Genomic DNA, 7,638 nt, shown 5'->3' with positions numbered 1-7,638 from the left:
AGTTGAATTTTTGCTCACAAGACTCCACAGCTTAGAGGGAACATTGAGTCTGGACATGTTCCAGCTTGTCTGTATCCTTCTTAAATTGTGGTGCCCGAAACGGAACACAGCACTCTAGGTGAGGTCAAACCGGAGCAGAGTAAAGTGGTACCATCACTTTGTGTTATCTGGACACTGAACTTCTCATCCAAAGACACCGCGGGCTGAAAGGCCTGAAAAGCGTTTCCCAGCTACTCTGGGCTACACCGCGTTGAAGGAAGGACGTGCCGTGGTGCTCTGAGGGCGAATCCAGACATTTATTTGCATTCCCGAGAGTCCGCCTTTCCCACAGAGACTCAAGGCGGATCACGCAGAGGGAGTCAAGGCCGTCAACAAGACAGGACACGCGATAAACAATGCAATAGGATTTGGGCTGCAGATCCAAGCGGAATTCCAAAAAAACAGAACTGCAGCAAAAGCGTAAGTGTTAGCACGACACTGTTAAGTGACGCAAAACGACACAATGGGACCCAACCCGCAGCAAACGACACACAGTAGCACAGACCACAACAATGAATCCAGGTAACTTTGTGAAGCCTTTTGTACAGCGCTACCCTCTTGCCGGTGCAGAAAAGCCCTCTCTAATCATTCAGTTTTGCACAGTTTGTGGCAAGCCAGGAGCGTGGGAGCCAGTTTGGTGTAGCGGTTAGGAGCGCGGACTCTAATCTGGGAGAACCGGGCTCGATTCCCCACTCCTCCGCATGCAGCTACTGGTGTGACCTTGGGTCAGTTACAAGTTCCCTCAGAGCTGTTCTCTCAAGAGCAGTTCTCAAAGAGCGGGGGCCGGGGGACGATAGCAATCGGAGCCTTCTGTTTTCTCTGCTCTCCTTTGAGACACAGAGTCGTGAAAATAACCAGAGCTTCGTGGTGGGACAGAAACCGCTTCGGACAAACGGGGAACTCCGGCCTGCAACTGCCCTGAACCACTTCGGATGCAGCGAATTCTCCCGGCATCACCGTTAGAAAAGAGCCGGCTCCTTGAACAGGCCGCACCACCCTGGCCGGGGGTGGGTCCTAGCTGAAGCCTCCCCCTTCGGACGAGGGGGTGCGCCTTTGGCGGGGAGGCAGGGAGAGGCCCAAGAGAGCTGTAGAGGACCTAGGCCGTGACTGGATCGCACGGACTGTGTGTGCACATGGCTCCAACAAAGTTCAAGCTGACCTTCCATTTGTTGTATGCACAGTTTATGAAACACTTTATGCTCTGCCACTGACTAACAAGTTTGTCTTGGTGGGTGCACTTAGCACTTCCATGGTGCATATGTTAAGTGCCATTTATGATTCTGACATCATGAATGTATTCAGGCATTATTAACTTTGGTTCATTTGTGACTGTTGTCTGGATGCATGCTGGGAAGGTAAAGTGCTGAAAGAACAAAATGTTAACTTGCTATTTTTGCTGAGGCTTATGGCCTTGGCGGGCCAGCTATAACTGCGCATGTCTCTGGCTAAACGAAGAACAATGGCACCTTGTAAACCATATCAGCTATATAGATACTTTTAGAATTGTACAGTCTAAGAGAAAGAAACACTTCTTCTTCAGCTAAAAGAAAAAACTTCGCTTGGGAAGGTAAAAGGTAAAGGTTCCTGTGCTCAAAAGCCAGTTGAATACGACTCTAGGGTTGCGGTGCTCATCTCCATTTCAAAACCGAAGAGCCAGCGCTGTCCGAAGACATTTCCGTGATCATGTGGCCAGCATGACTAAACACCAAGGCACACAGGACGCTGTTCCCTTCCCACCGAAGCGGTACCTATTGATCTACTTGCAATTTCTTGCTTTCGAACTGCTAGGTTGGCAGGAGCTGCAGCTAGAGACCGGAGCTCACTCCGTCATGCGGCACACTCGGGTCTCGAACTGCTGAACTACTGACCTTCCACAGCCTGCAGTTCAGCGTCTTAACCACTTGGAAACGGAGACGAGCACCGCAACCCTAAAGTCAGATTCGACTGGCTTTCGAACAAGGGAACCTTTACCTTTACCTTTAATACTACATCACTGGCTGTTTTCTTCAATGTCTGCACCCTCCAGGTGCGGCCTGCAGAGCTCCCAGAATCACAGAAGGTCAACAGAGATCAGTCGTCCCCCCCCCCCCCAGGCTCCACCCCCAAATCCCCAGGAATCCTCCACCCCAGAGTTGGCAACCGTGAGCCCCGGCTACCTCCAGAAGGGCTTGTTGGAGGCCCTGTGCTCCGCCTCCCTCCTGCTGCAAGAGAGTTTATTTAAAGCCCCGCTGATTCGGATGTCTCCTTAACGGCAGGAAGCTGGCCGGGCGCCCACCTAATCAGCCAGGTCCGGTTCTGCTGGCTGCCCCGCCGAGGCAGGGGGGGGAGGCCCAGAGAGCCGCGTGCGGCTGATCACGGGGCTAATGGCCCCTCCGAGGTCTTCTCTTCCCAGCACTGAGACCCGCCTGCTGAGAACGGCGCTGCTAATTAGCCGCTGGCATCCGCCCGCTCGCCTTTGCCCGGCCTAATCGGTTCTCCTCCAAGCAGTGCCCCCAATTTCCTGGGAAGGCTTGCCTGGCAACCCCCCCCACACACACACACACACACTTCCTTCCTGGGAAGCTTCCTGCGGGGGAGTGGGATGCAATCAGCGAAGGGGGCTGGGGGCAACGCTCCCTCTAAGCCCTGGAGTCTTGAGAACGGAAATTCTACTTGTTGAGCTACGGGCATTACAGTGGTGAGCGAGCGATTGGGCTGCTGCATGAATCGGTTTGCTCTGGAGCCCTCTGGAGCCCTCCAAAACGGGATGCTCATGGAAGATGGACGTTTCCCAGATGTTGATGTCTGGACATTACATTTAAATCCATGAGGTGCGTGGATCTAAAGAGCCCTCTGAACTCACCCAGAAAGGAACACAGGCAAAGGGGAGGAAATGATGTTGAAACTGACAAGACTTTTTCTGAAATTGACAAGCTGCTGCTAGGGGATTCTCTGCTGTGTATGGGCCACTCCACCAATTTGTATGGGGCAGGAAGCCTCTGGCAGAAGCCCTGGAGAGCTTTTTTAGTCTTGGGCCACTAAATTGAAAAAAAAGGGTGGGGGTATTTTCACCGATAGGGCCACAGTGGCTCAGAGGTTAAGAGCTGCAGACGGAAAGGTCTGTAATTCGGCAGTTCAAGACCCGAGTGCCGCGTGACGGAGTGAGCTCCCGTCTCTGCCCCCAGCTCCTGCCAACCTAGCAGTTCGAAAGCAAGAAACTGCAAGAAGATAAATAGGTACCGCTTCGGTGGGAAGGAAACGGCATTCTGTGCGCCTCGGCGTCTAGTCATGCCAGCCGCATGACCACGGAGACATCTTCAGACAGCGCTGGCTCTTCGGCTTGGAAACGGAGATGAGCAGCGCCCCCTAGAGTCGGACTCGACTAGCTTTTGAGCAAAGGGAAACCTTTATTTTCACTGAGCCATCCTTCCTGAGCTAGGACAAAAATGTGTGAGCCGGAGTTTAAAAAACTGTGAGCAAACTCACACTAACTCAGCTTAGAGGGAACACTGCTTGGTTGGCACCATCTCATTTGGAAAGGCATCAAAGAAGGAGCCCTCCTGCAGTGCCCTCCACTGGGCAAGCGCCATGACTGAGCATGCCCCAGGCCCCAGCAGATCGTCTGTTCAAGACCCCATAGATGCATGGGGCCACATTATGAGAGATGGCCCTTCAGATATGAACCTCCCAGGCCAGGGAAGGATACCCCCTTCAGTGGGCCTGGAGCTCCACAACCAGACCCTGCCCTTGAGTTTCCGGATCCACCCCCTCCTTGGGGAGACCTAGCTACACAGTTAGAATTGCCAACTTTGGGTTGGGAAATTCCTGGAGATTTGCAGGTGGAGCTGGGAGACGGCAGGGTTAGGGAGAAAGCGAGGGACCTCAGGAAGGTATAACGTCGTAAGAGCCCATTCGCTAAAACAGCCGTTTTCTCCAGTGGATGATCTGTCATAATTCCTGGAAAACAGTCCAGGAAAACTATCTCTGAGCTGCCTGTGAGGGTGGACAGGAGCGTGCCCCCAGACCGTGCTTTAGCAACATGGACTTCCTCCAAGGATCGTGGCCAGCTTTCCCTCCTTTCACGTGCGGGTTGGAACCAACGCTCCCTCTAAGCTGTGGAGTCTTGTGAGCAAAGATCCTACTTGGTGAGCTACCGGCGTGAAAGCCATGAGCGAGCGATTGGGCTGCTGCTTAAATTAGTCTGCCCCAGTGTTCCCTCTAAGCTGAGTCAGTGTGAGCTAGCTCACAGGTTTTTAGCCTCCGGCTCACACATTTTTGTCTCAGGAAGGATGACTCAAGAGCAAACTTATCGATGCAGCAGCCAAATTGCTCGCTCACAACTTTAATGCCAGGAGCTCACACGGTAGAATTTTTACTCACAAGGTTCTACAGCTTAGAGGGAGTATTGGTCTGCCCTGGAGCCCTCCTTCCTGAGCGAAGACAAAAAAATGTGTGAGCCGGAGGCTAAAAAAGCTGTGAGCTGGCTCACACGGACTCAGCTGAGAGGCAACACTGATTGGCACCCTGTCTCTGGATTCTGGGCACAAAAGTCCATGTGAGGGGCGCTGGAGAGCCAGGCCTGGGCAAGCCAAACTGGAATCCCCCCCCCCAGGCCCATGATGGATCCCAGGAGAGCCGCTACGATCCGACCACGGCCCCCGTCGCCCGTGCCGAAGTGGCCACCCTGCAGGAAGCTTCTCCCAGGCCCGCTTCCTGTCTGAAGCCCAGCCGCTTGTTTTTCCTCCGGCTGCGTGTCTGTCTGTCTCTCTGTCTGCCCTCCTTCTCTTTTCTCCTTTTTTTTTTGGAAGAAACAACAAGCCCGAGAGGGTCCAGATAAAACAGGAAACGTCCGTCAGCCACACTTAACAGGCAATCTGTCGCCTCCGAGACAATTCCTGAGGACGCAACAAGCAGGAAGATGGAAAGGGAAATAAACAGCCGAGAGACACGATAAGGTCCGGCTTCGCCTCCCCGAGTGACGCAGTCGGCTGGCAGCCGAAGGGGGCAGCGTGGAAGGGAGGGTATTTATAACCCGCTGGCCACCTCTGCCCTGGGGAAATGGCGGTGACGCTCCAGTGCCAAGAACACGCGGCCATGACACCTCTCTGGGAGGAAGGGGAGCGCTCCCTCCGCCCCTCCCGGGGGGCTCTCTGGAGCAGGGCGTCCCAACCTCACCATTCCAGGAGGAATGAGAAGGAGGTCGTGGCGGGGCTGGTTCCAAGCAAGGGATGCCCTGGCCTCTTCCTGTGCCGCCGCCACCACGGTTAGGGCTCAGCACAGTTCAGGATATGAGCCCAACATCACATGTGCCGGTGACGAGGCATGAGCTCGGGTGGAGCGGGGCCACCCGTCTCCGAGTGGCTTACAAACTCCTTTTCCTTCCCCTCCCCACAACAGACACCCTGTGAGGTAGGTGGGGCTGGGAGAGCTCTTTACAGAGCTGTCCTTGAGAGAACAGCTCTGGGAGAACTCGTGACTGACCCAAGGTCACCCAGCTGGCTGCATGTGGAGGAGGGGGGAATCGAACCCGGTTTTCCCAGATTAGAGTCTGCGCTCCTAACCACTACACCCAACTGGCTCTCTCAGAGACCGTTTGCGCAAGGAGACCATTTGCGCAAAGGGGACCGTTTGCGCAAACGGGCAAGTGGGGCCCACGGGGGCACTGGAGGACTTTCACGGCACTGCCTTGGAGGCTCTGCCGGGGGCATGAAGGCCCAGCCCTCGGTCTGCTGTGAGGGACAGACGCCTGCCTTGGTTCTGCCAGGAAACCCGCAAAGAAGGAGATCTCAAAGCTGGGCCCTGTCCTGTGTGTCTCTCAGGCCGCTCCGCCTAACTCATCCCCCTTCTGTCCCAAAGAGGCTGGAGTCTTCTCGCGTGGGCCCGCAGATCGTGCGCCGCCAAGCCCCGATAGCTCCTTCTCAGGAGTGCCCAACTCCATGCTGGGGATTGTGAAGAAGGGGACTGAAAATGGAATGGCCAGTATTGGAGGGGGCTGGTATCGGTCAGGACCGGAGCCGGGATTCTGGACTTCGGGGGGCATTTAAATGAGTCAGGGGGCACTGTGTCAGGAGCGATGCCTCCTCTGAGCTGTGGAGTCTTGTGAGCAGAAATTCTACTTGGTGAGCGACCGGCAGTAAGGTTGTGCAGCGAGCGATTTGGCTGCCGCATTAATCAATCTGCTCTGGAGTCTTCCTGAGCCAAGACAAAAACCTGTGAGCCGGAGGCTGAAAAACTGTGAGCTGGCTCACACAAACTCCATCTTAGAGCGGACACCGGTCAGGAGTGACAAGAGAGTAAAAGTTTTTTAAAAGCGACGAGGGAGGGGTGGGTGGAGCTGGAGTAGGGATCAGATGTGCCCTGTGTCAGCACAATGGCATCAAAAATATGGAAGCTGCATGTCATGGCAAAAATCACAAATAACATGGCTCTCACAGCCTTCTGTACAATCCAATTTCCCCACAATCTGGCTACCTACACTAGATTATTTCACAGCACAGAATGAAATTCCGCAACTGGTTGATGACCTCGGCTTCTGAATCATTTTAGGGTAAAACTGCAGAGTTTTAAGTAGATAAGTTATACAACTTAGAATCATAGAATGTTAGAGTTGGAAGGGACCTTGCGGGTCATCTAGTCCAGCCCCCTGTACTCTGCAGGAGCATAGCCGAAAGAGAGCCCTCCAACATACCCGAAAGAGTCCAGCCTCCGCTTGAAAATGTCCAGCGAAGGAGCCTCCACCACCTCCCGAGGCAGACTGTTCCACTGCTCAACCACTCTGACAGTCAGGATGTTTCTCCTGATATTTAGCCGGTAACGACTCCCTTGTCATTCCCACCCAGTAGACCTAGTCTTGCAATCCGGAGCAAGAGAGAATAGATCTTCTCCGTCTTCTACATGACAGCCCTTCAAATACTTGGAAGACTGCAATCATGTCCCCTCTAAGCCTTCTCTTTCCCAGGCTAAACAGACCCAACTCTTTCAGCCTTTCCTCATAAGACTTGGATTCCAACCCTCACCCTCCTGGTTGCCCTCTTCTGGGCACGCTTGATGCATATACTTCATTTTTGTGATGCTGTGTGAACCTGTTACCATATCTATTTGATTTCGCTAATAGCTTGAATGTTCAGATTTGTCATTGCAGTGCGATGTTTGTATTGAAGCTTGTTAAAAACTACTTAAAAACCAATAAAATATTAATGACAAAAAAAGATGTGCCCTGTGGCGTGCCCTTCCCACAGCCAGCCGGAGGTCCATGGCCGGTAGGCAGGACAGGCCAACGGCTCAGCTCGGCATGGCTGTGGTTTGCAGGGGGGAAATACGATAAAAGAAACCAGCTGGATGGGAAGTTGTAAGGCCTGGGTGGTAGGTCAGGGGGCCCGGCCCCGACATGCCCCGCTGTAGCCAGGGGCCCGGCCCCGGCCCCGTTCGGAATGCCCTGTGCAGCTCCGGTTGCCGAATCTCAACAGGGATGCTGCAGAACTGGGGAAAGCACTGAACACGTCAGCCAAATGGGGAGGAGCACCTTTCCCATGAGGACAGGCTGGAGAACCCGGGACTTTTCGGTTTAGAAGAGAGATGACGAAGGAGCAGGGTTTTGCCAGCCCTGTGTTGGGAAGTACC

General features: G+C 53.9%; 1 protein-coding gene across 1 annotated transcript in view; it reads right to left on the bottom strand.

The window, feature by feature from the left end:
* EXOC3L2 (exocyst complex component 3-like 2) overlaps positions 1-7,638 on the bottom strand; it is a 24,816-nt gene that overhangs the window by 1,448 nt on the left and 15,730 nt on the right. The window lies entirely within an intron of this gene.

Source organism: Gekko japonicus, unplaced genomic scaffold, assembly GCF_001447785.1.
Source record: "Gekko japonicus isolate JY-2015 unplaced genomic scaffold, Gekko_japonicus_V1.1 scaffold2024, whole genome shotgun sequence".
NCBI lineage: Eukaryota > Metazoa > Chordata > Lepidosauria > Squamata > Gekkonidae > Gekko > Gekko japonicus.
The sequence above is the reverse complement of the archived record's forward strand: the minus strand, read 5'-3'. Positions and strand labels throughout refer to the sequence as shown.